Genomic DNA, 10979 nt, shown 5'->3' with positions numbered 1-10979 from the left:
ATCAGCTGCATGTATACATTTTAACCATTTAAAAATGCATGTCAGTGATATTAATTATATTCACAGTGCCGTGCAACTATCATTACCATCTCCCTAAACAGAAACTCTGTAACCATTAACTTTCCAACCTCCCATCCCCGCAATGTCTAGTAATGTTTAATCCACTTTCTGCCTCTATGAATTTACCTATTTTAGATACTTCATGTAAATGGAATCATATACTACTTGTCCTTTTATGTCTGGGTTATTTCACTCAGCACAATGTTTTTAAGGTACATTCATGTTATAGCTTGTGTCAGAACTTTGTTCCTTTTCTATTGTAAATATGTAACACATTTTCTTTGTCCATTCATCTGCTGATTTGACATTTGGGCTAGTTCCACCTTTAATCTGTTGTGATTAATGATACAATAAATATTTGTTTATAAAAGTATGTTAGACTCCCTGCTTTATTTCTTCTGCTTATGTACCTAGGAGTGGAATTGTTGAGTCACAGGGTATTTATGTGTTTAACATTTCGATGAACCACCCTATTGCTTCTTATAGTAGCTGCACTAATTTATATTGCTACCAGCAATGTATGAGGATTACAATTTCTCCATATTCATAGCAACACTTGTTATTAAAAAAAAAAGATTATTATAGGTATCCTACTAAGTATGAATTTGAGCATTACTTTACTAGCATGTGAGATTAATGCAATTGTGTGGTAGTTTGAGCACTCTTTTGCATTGCCTTTCTTTGGAATTGGAATGAAAACTGACCTTTTCCAGTCCTGTGACCACTGCTGAGTTTTCCAAATTTGCTGGCATATTGAGTGCAGCACTTTCACAGCAACATCTTTCAGGATTTGAAACAGCTCAACTGGAATTCCATCACCTCCACTAGTTTTGTTCATAGTGATGCTTTCTAAGGCCTCTTGACTTCACATTCTAAGATGTCTGGCTCTAGATTAGTGATCACACCATCATGATTATCTGGGTCGTGAAAATCTTTCTTGTACAGTTGTTCTGTGTATTCTTGCCACCTCTTCTTAATATCTTCTGCTTCTGTTAGGTCCATACTTTTTCTGTCCTTTCTCGAGCCCATCTTTGCATGAAATGTTCCCTTGGTATTTCTAATTTTCTTGAAGAGATCTCTAGTCTTTCCCATTCTGTTGTTTTCCTCTATTTCTTTGCATTGATGGCTGAAGAAGGCTTTCTTATCTCTTCTTGCTATTCTTTGGAACTCTGAATTCAGATGCTTATATCTTTCCTTTTCTCCTTTGCTTTTTGCCACTCTTCTTTTCACAGCTATTGGTAAGGCCTCCGCAGACAGCCATTTTGCTTTTTTGCATTTCTTTTCCATGGGGATGGTCTTGATCCCTGTCTCCTGTGCAATGTCACGAACATCATTCCATACTTCATCAGGCACTCTATCTATCAGATCTAGGCCCTTAAATCTATTTCTCACTTCCACTGTATAATCATAAGGGATTTGATTTAGGTCATACTGGAATGGTCTAGTGGTTTTCCCTACTTTCTTCAATTTGAGTCTGAATTTGGTAATAAAGAGTTCATGATCTGAGCCACAGTCAGCTCCTGGTCTTGTTTTTGTTGACTGATGTTGAAGCTGGTTTTAGAAAAGGCAGAAGAACCAAAGATCAAATTGCCAACATCTGCTGGATCATGGAAAAACCAAGGGAGTTCCAGAAAAACATGTATTTCTGCTTTATTGACTATGCCAAAGCCTTTGATTGTGTGGATCACAATAAACTGTGGAAAATTCTGAAAGAGATGGGAATACCAGACCACCTAACTTGCCTCTTGAGAAATCTGTATGCAGGTCAGGAAGCAACAGTTAGAACTGGACATGGAACAACAGACTGATTCCAAATAGGAAAAGGAGTACATCAAGGCTGTATATTGTCACCCTGCTTATTTAACTTCTATGCAGAGTACATCATGAGAAATGCTGGGCTGGAAGAAACACAAGCTGGAATCAAGATTGCCGGGAGAAATATCAATAACCTCAGATATGCAGATGACACCACCCTTATGGCAGAAAGTGAAGAGGAACTAAAAAGCCTCTTGATGAAAGTGAAAGAGGAGAGTGAAAAAGTTGGCCTCAAAGACTCTTGAGAGTCCCTTGGACTGCAAGGAGATTCAACCAGTCCATTCTGAAGGAGATCAACCCTGGGATTTCTTTGGAAGGAATGATGCTAAAGCTGAAGCTCCAGTACTTTGGCCACCTAATGTGAAGAGTTGACTCACTGGAAAAGACTCTGATGCTGGGAGGGATTGGGGGCAGGAGGAGAAGGGGATGACAGAGGATGAGATGGCTGGATGTCATCATGGACTCGATGGATGTGAGTCTCAGTGAACTCTGGGATATGGTGATGGACAGGGAGGCCTGGCGTGCTGTGATTCATGGGGTCACAAAGAGTTGGACACAACTGAGCGACTGAACTGAACTGAACTGAACTAAGTATGAAGTTGGTGTATCATGGTTTTGATTTGCATTTTCCTAATGATTAGTGATGTTGAGCATCTTTTCACATGCTTACTGGCTATTTGTATATCTTCTTTGGAGCCTGTCTATTGAAGTCTTTTGTTCATTTTTTATAAACTATGTTTGTCTTTTTGCTGTTGAGTTGTAGCAGTACTTTTATATATTCTGCATACTAAAACTTTATCAAATATATTATTTAGAAAAAATTTTCTTTGTTTCTATAAACTATTTTTTTACTCTCTTGTGTCTTTTGATGCACAAAGTTTTAAAATTTGGTGAAGTCAAATTACTATTTTTTTCTTCTATTGCTCATGCTTTTGGTGTAATATTTAAGTATTCATGGTAAACAACAAGGTCATGGAGATTTATCCATATGCTTTCTTCTAATAGTTTTATGACTTTAGCTGCTATATTTAGGTCATTGTTCCATTTTGTGTAGATTTTTTGTGTATTACACGAAACTGGAATCCAACTTCATTCTTAGTCATGTGGAAGTCCAGTTGTCCTAGCAACAGCTGCTGAAGAGATTCTTCTTTCCCTATTCAATGGATTTGTCACTCTTGTAAAAAAAAATCAGTTGGCCATAGATGTATGGCTTTATATCTGGACTGTCAATTTTATTCCATTGGTCTTTATGCTATTTTATATTATCTTGTTTATGGTTGCTTTATCATATAAATGTTGAAATTGAGAAATGTGAATCGTCTAACTTTGCTTCTCTTTTTAAATATTACTTTAGCTATTTGAAGTCCCTAACAATTCTATTTGAATTTGAAATTGGCTTTCCCATTTCTGCAAGGAGACTTGGAAATTTGATAGAAATTATATTTAATCTATAAGTCACTTTCAGTGGTATTAACAAGTTAGCAATATTAAGTTTTCCTATTCATAAACCACAGAGGATCTATTCATTTATTTAGGTCTTCTTTGATTTCTTTCAGTTTTTTGGTTTTCCATGTACAAGTCTTTACTTCCTTGGTTCAAGTGTTGTCTCTTTTAAAATAAAGTGATACATATAAAATATTATTGTTATTAAAAAATGAAAACAAAATGAAAGTAATCGAATTGAAAAGCTAACTAGTTTCTTCACTGGATAAGCCTATGTTATAGGCAGCTGGCTGTTCAGACAAGGATAATTCAAGTCTCTGGGGAGCTTATAAACTCAAACTCATAAGGTGCTAATAAAAGGTGTCTCTGCTATAATATAGAGAGTCAGCAAGCCTAATGATATCTTTCTTGAATTTCTGAGGATATGAATATTTCTCAATGAGATAATTCTGAACATAAATTAAATTATGGGGTAATGATAAGCAGAAAAGGTTTAGAAGATTGGGTTGGTGGTATGGAGGCTTCAAAAATTGTTTGGGACCACTGACACTTTTTAAAAAATTAATTTATTTATTATTCCTGGCTCTTTTAACAGGTAAAATAGCTGATGCTATCTTGGACATTTTCTCCCTTTCTTCTCAAAGGAATGAATAGAATATTTTATGTTTTATTTTTATTTATCACGATTTTTTATAAAAGGATTATATTAAAGCAAAACAAAAGCTGGACCATCTTGGTTCCTTGGAAGACCCTCAAGACACAGTTGAGCCTATTCTGGTTGCCCCTCTGTGATGAATGGTGAAGTGCCTTTGACAGGCATCTCCGGACAATCTTCTAGAAATTCTGAGAGCTGGAAGAGACTGGTCTTCAGTCCAAGTGACTTTGAAGGGATCTACAACTTCAGATATTTTGGCAGAAAATCTCTTAAGATTTTCCTGAATCTATCTGGGGAATTTTAAATTTTCCTGAGAATATTTCATAAAATTATATAGACTATATCTTTAAAAATTAATTAATCAATTAGTTTTTATTAAAATATATAGTTAATTTACAATGTTGTATTAGTTGTGTTAGTTTCAGGTGTACAGCAAGATGATTCAGTTATATCTATCTGGATAGATATCTATCTATCTATATATATATTATATTATTTTCCATTATAGATTATAATAAGATATTGAGGATAGCTCCTTGTGCTATACAGTAGCTCCTTATTGGTTATCTATATTTTTTATTTATTTTATATATAATAATGTGTGTATTTTAAAACCAAATAGACTTTAAATTTTAACATTTAGAATAAGACTTAGACTATTTGGGAGGATTTGCAGAACTAAACTACAAATTTCCCCTCTGCCTTTGTCTGTCTGCCTTTCATACAGTCTTTTTGCAAAGATGTCCTTTTCCTTTTCTAGGAAAAAGAAAAAAAAAATCCTGAATTCTCCTCTTGTTTTCCCTCTCTTTCCTGCCAGTTCTGATTGTCTTCTTAAAAGCTTGAGCTCCTAATGACTGGAAAGTTGAGTGTTTCAGAGTCTGTGTCTTAAAAGTTTTAGTACAGTCACTTGGGTTTTATAATAAAATAGGAATGATGTGGGAGGTGATGGTGTAAAAGAATTGAATCGCCAGTCTATGTCTGACGCAGGATACAGCATGCTTGGGGCTGGTGCATGGGGATGACCCAGAGAGATGTTATGGGGAGGGAGGTGAGAGGGAGGTTCATGTTTGGGAACACATGTAAGAATTAAATATTTTAAAATCAAATAAATAAATAGATAAATAAAATCTAATCTAAAAAAAAAAGACGACAAGAAAAAAAAAAAAAGAGTTGTATCTGAGGATTTATGAAAACCCTAGTGTGGAGTAAAAATATCACATTTCTCAGAAAATAGGTGTCAGTTTCTCAACCAAGTCTCTTTGGACATAAAAAATAAAAGAGGTCTAAGATGCTTAAAAGAGTTATTATTTGTGGTATTCATACAAAAATGCCAGTATACTAGTATGTAGCAACATTTATTAAGCAGCTTTACAGTATTTTGTTAGGTATTCTTGAGGTAGGTCATTAAGTTTTCAGAAAATAAAAGAGGAATGGTAAGCTAAATAATTTTAGAGGTAAATGGTAACTATAGCTTATATATACATCTGCTCAAACACATGTATAGGTTAACCAATAAATGACTCTTAAGATTGTTCAGCCTTCTTTGTTTCTTCATAGGAAAAAATATAAAAAGTAAGTATACAACCTTGGTTCTGGATTCAGGGAGCTACCTTTTAGAAAAGTCTACTCTGCAAAGTCCTGACAAGTATTTGCAAAATGCTGAGACAAGATAGTGACTATCTGGTGAACTTCAAATGCATGCCTGCCTATACCTCCATCCGAGGAGGACTACTTCATGTACAGTCATTCTGATATGTAGTAACTATTTAAAAAATCTGGTTCAATTAAATTGGCCCAGGAGAAGGCACTAGATTCTGGGATGTCTAGGCAGGGTTTGGCCAGCCATGCATTCTCTGTGGCTTGGCTTTTGTTTTAATTAATTAATTTATTTTAATTGGAGGCTAATTACTTTACAATATTGTGGTGGGTTTTGCCATATATTGACATGAATCAGCCAAGGGTTTACTTGTGTCCCCCATCCCGAACCACCCTCACACCTCGCTCCCTATCCCATCCCTCTGGGTCATCCCAGTGCACCGGCTTTGAGTGCCCTGTTTCAGGCATCAAACTTGGACTGGTCATCTATTTCACATATGGCAATATACATGTTTCAGTGCTATTCTCTCAAATCATCCCACCCTCGCCTTCTCCCACAGAGTCTAAAAGTCTGTTCTAAAAGATTTGGTAGTCCAAAATAATTTCTCTTGCAAGCACTTACAATTAGAAAAGCAAAAGTAAAGGGCAGTTAGTGGTGGGCCCAGAAGATGAATGGAGGTATTGAGATATGAGAGATAGAATTAGAACTAAAGCAAATGGAAAGCATATTTAAATCAAACATGTGAGGCAGCAGACATGATGAGTAAGCATGAAGAAGTCAGCTGATAGAAGGAAGAATAAGGTAATATATAGACAGAAGAGGCACCAGGAGATAGCCTCGTTCTGTTAGGGCCAGAGAATGGGCTTTCTGCTTCCTAAAGCTTTCCAGTTTCCTACCGTGGGGCTTTCCTAGTGGCTCAGACAGTAAAGAATCTGTCTGCAATGCGGCAGACCCAGGTTCAATCCCTGGGTCCAGGAAGAACCCTTGGAGAAGGGAATGGCAACCCACTCCAATAACCCTGCCTGGGAAGTCCCATGGACAGATGACTTGAGTGGCTATAGTCCATGGGGTCATAAAGAGTTGGATATGACTGAGTAACTCACACACACTGCAGTTTCCATTAGGTCAGATGTCAAGGTCTTGGATTTCTATGAGATCTCTGAACCTTTGGATTAAAAATAGTCCATATCAATTATTTCTGGAGACAGATCGAATGTGTCCCTTTTTCTTGAAACGCAAACGAACTTTACCGTAATCCCCAGAAAATACTGTTTGAAACACGGGAGCCCAGGGCATAGCTTCATTTTCATTGAGAGCTGTGACAATGCTGAAGCATGCACATGAATGCATGTCCTGTTGGTTCTGGGTACTTCTACACACAGCTATACAGTTCTGATTACTTCTGGCTGTCAGATTATAGGGTGTTGGGGAAGATCATAAAAATGGGTGTCTTCCCCATGGCACAGTGCCTACTTCTCACTGTGATGCCAAGGACACTGGTAAGAGTGATGATGGGAGAAGAGTAGATGATGGCTGTGAATGAGGCAGATGGAAGGATTGTTTTGAGGTGTTGGAATGTGAACAACAATGATTATGCCCCATAGTTGGACCATAGAATTTCAGAGCTCATGGGACCACAGTGAGCATCTCTTCCTGCTTCCTTGCTTATAAAAACAGTTCAGACTTAGAGGACTGATGATATTCTAAAAGACTATTAAAATTAGGGACAATGCAGGGAACTGAAATCAAGTTCTCTGCCTCTTAGTCTGGCAGTCATTCCATCTTACCTGGGATCCAGCTTCTTTCCTTGGTTACCTTTTGAAGGCCATTTGCCTGAAGACTCACCAATGGACTAGAGGATGGACTATAAGATCTTGGAATTTATTAGATAAATAGGTACATGTTTCTTTGACTCCCAGTAATCTGAGAGTGCTACAGAAGCAGGAAGTAAAAATGTGCTCTGCCCAGGTATGTGCTTTTAAGACTTTTTTAAATCTTAGAGATGGGTACACATTGACCTTCCAGTCTAAAATGTGTCTAGCCATCTCACTAAATAGAAATATGTTGTACTCTAAGTTATAAATTTTTCATAATTATGAAGTTGATAAAGAGTTATTTAAGGCAGAAATAATAGCCTATGAACTGAGGTCATAGATTAAACTTTTAGATTGTAGGCCAAGCACATTGAACAGAGACAAAATGAAGCTTTATGCCTCACACTTTTATTTTTTTGTGTTGCATATGCCATAAGGTGGTTTTCTTAGAGATGGCTGAGTTTTAATTGACTTGTATCCTGTAGTATAGTTTTTCCATTGAGCAAAAAGCCTGCAAATTCAGCTTGGAGGATTTGCCTGAGGCAAGGTGTCATAACTGTTCACAAATCACTACTTGTATCCTGTTTACACTACCTTTGACCCACAGAAGGCTATGTAACTGATCTCATTTGCCTTTTGCACAAAGGGAAAACCAGGTCCTAGAAAATCATTGTTGCATAGCTGTAGCTATCACAATACTGTGCTAAAAGAAAAGGATGGAAACAGAGGTTCCACTGCCTTGAATACTATTTGAGCAAAGGGTTTAAGAGTAAAAGCAAGTACCACCAAGCCACATCACACTAACTATCATTTACTGAGTGTCTACTGTGTGCCAAGCACTATGCTGTAGTTATTTGGTTTAAGACTCATAATTATCCTATGAGATAACTTTTGCTATGTACATTTTATGCATAAGTGGACTGAAGTTCAGAGAGCCTAAGATCACATATCTTGTAAGTGGCTGAACTGAAATTTAAATTTAGGCGCCTTTCCCACTAATGCCCATGGATTCTCTAAACTAGTACATTATCTTGTCTTTCATCTGATAGAGAAATAATTCTGTGGCAGTCACAGCAACTTGATATACTATTTGACCCACTGAGATAGAATGTATATGAAGACAAATGCTTCACAGAGGAACCAAACACAGCTGTCCATGACTCACAAATGCACAAACTTTTATTGGTACAAACTGTATGCATGACACCGGACTGTGTGCTCTAGCAGGTTCCAAGAAGTAGAAGAATCAAGCTTTGCCCTTAACAACCGTATAATGTAGTTGGGCAATAAGATGTGCATATCAAGGGTAACTAACAACACTAGACTTATATGATAATAGATGACAAGAAATATCTTAAGGGTAAGAAAGAATAATGAGAAGATGTGAGGTCATCCTTTCCCCCCAGGAGAACAGAGACTTGCAGTACAAATTATGCCAGAAAAATCTTTATGGAACTGGCTAATTTCATTTGAACTGGAGATGATTTCTGGGCTGCTGGGCTGCTGACCCCATTCTGGCTCTAAAGTTAGACTTTTTATGAAAAACAGCCTATTAGCAAGACAGTAGAAAGCACATCTGGTCTGTCACAGGGTTCTATTGATGGAAGCAGGATGCTTGTCTAGAGTGTAACCTGTTTCTCCTGAACCCATCCTTGTTGGAGACCAAAATGTGTACAGCAGGCAATTATCAGCTAAAAGAGTTTGAGGTACTGCAATCCTACAAGCAGTATCATATCATTGCAAAGTACTTCTTCAATTCTATTACTCCAGAGACATATCTTATAATATTAAGAAAAAGCTATATAAATTTCCCTCCCCTGTCATCTTCTTGGGCAGTCACTAATGGGTTCATAAAATGGCCTCTGAACTGAGTAATCACAGACCTCTAACAGTTAAATCAGTAATGTCAAGTAATCTCTGTTTGGCATCGCCTCATGAAATGGCCCATTGAGAAACAGAGCAAACCACCGTCAAACACAGTGGTGGCTGTGTGCTTCTGCCCTGTGTGCTCTGAATATGTCCCCTAGGCCACCAGGCTGACATGTCATGGCCCCACTGCCAGGTCTGTTTACAAAAACTACCCAAATCCTTGTTTTACATGCTCCATGTTGTCCTCCCATGTCTGGCTTTATACTGTGACGTCATCAATCAATGCCACACTGAATTCACCCAACTTTGTCAGCTCTGTGTTTACCTTCATCTTAAATGCTATTAGTGTGGTCTTCTTACTGATGGGGAGCCGCTGGAACATATATAAACTGGACCTGTGGCCAGGACTACCAGTGCAGTGACATCCCATAATAGCCAGAGCTCTTTACTGCCACGGTCTGTGCAATGGTGTTCTTATCTTTGCAACCCTATCTTGATTTTTTCACGTTCTAGACAGAACTCAAGTGAACAACACTCAAACACTCAGGCTTCCAGCCTGGGTGACTTCCTTTGTTACTTCATTTAATACCACTGGCCGCTAGAAAGGTTCAGAGTATCTGTAGTTATTCCTCATTGGAGTCACTGTAGAATGCAGAACCTCCATAAAACCATGGTAAAACTGTGATCTCTCTTCTTCAGAAAAGAAATCGTGTAACATTAGCTAGAAGAAAAGCATAATTGGATGTATATATCTTGCCTTTATCCAAATATGGATAAACTTGTACTACTGATTTCTGTATCTAAAATGTGGCATAAAAGACACATTTGATTTTGTATACTTGCCAAGGTCTGACTCCAGTCTTTCACCTGGTTGATGACCAATGGCTGAATTATTTTGAGGAAATGTTTGTGAGGACACCCAAGATGCTAATTTCATTGACATTGTTACCTCTGTGGGAAATTCTGATGGGTAAAGGAAGTCTTAAATATACACTTGACATGTTTCTAATTCACCATCTTTTTTCTCCTCTCTTTGCTAAAGTCCTTAAGGAAACAGGAATGTCTTCTTTAGAAACAAAGCTTTTCTATCATCCACAAAATATTTTACAAAGAAAGCTGAAGTACAGTGTAGCATCTTGAAGCCTATCAAAGTACCAACATAGACTCATCCTGTTTCTCATAGATATATTGTTCTACAGCCCTACATTCTGCTATTCTGTATCCTAATTCCTGTAAACAGTCCCTTGTGGTAAAACTAGAAATTGCCATTTGATTTTTCTCTCCATGCCTTTTGTTCAAGTCTGTTAAACTCGTGAACTTATGTTTGTCTGATGTCTAGTTTGTCAGTTTCTAAGTCAAGTGAACCCAAAGCTAATGTTCTAGAGAAGAGTTCCTTGTCATAATAGCAACTTCTAATTTTTTTTTTTTGACCATCTTACTATATTGGAGTCCTTTTGCTGGAACAATGAGAAACTACGTAGACTTTTCTTCTTAAGAATGTATTTCCTATTGATGAGTTGTCTGTTCTCCCCACTTCTTGACCTTAGCTTTGAAATATCTTGTTCTTGACCTTAAATATGACCGAAACACATCGAATGATCAAGTAGCAGAACCAGTAGGGTATCACTGAAGTGGCATTTGCCAGCTGTTGTTAAAAGTATGCAGGAACAACCCTACCAGGGACACAGTTTTTATCTTTCCCTCCAGTGTTTGCTACAGAGTAAGA

Source organism: Ovis canadensis, chromosome 1 (genome assembly GCF_042477335.2).
Source record: "Ovis canadensis isolate MfBH-ARS-UI-01 breed Bighorn chromosome 1, ARS-UI_OviCan_v2, whole genome shotgun sequence".
NCBI lineage: Eukaryota > Metazoa > Chordata > Mammalia > Artiodactyla > Bovidae > Ovis > Ovis canadensis.
The sequence above is the reverse complement of the archived record's forward strand: the minus strand, read 5'-3'. Positions refer to the sequence as shown.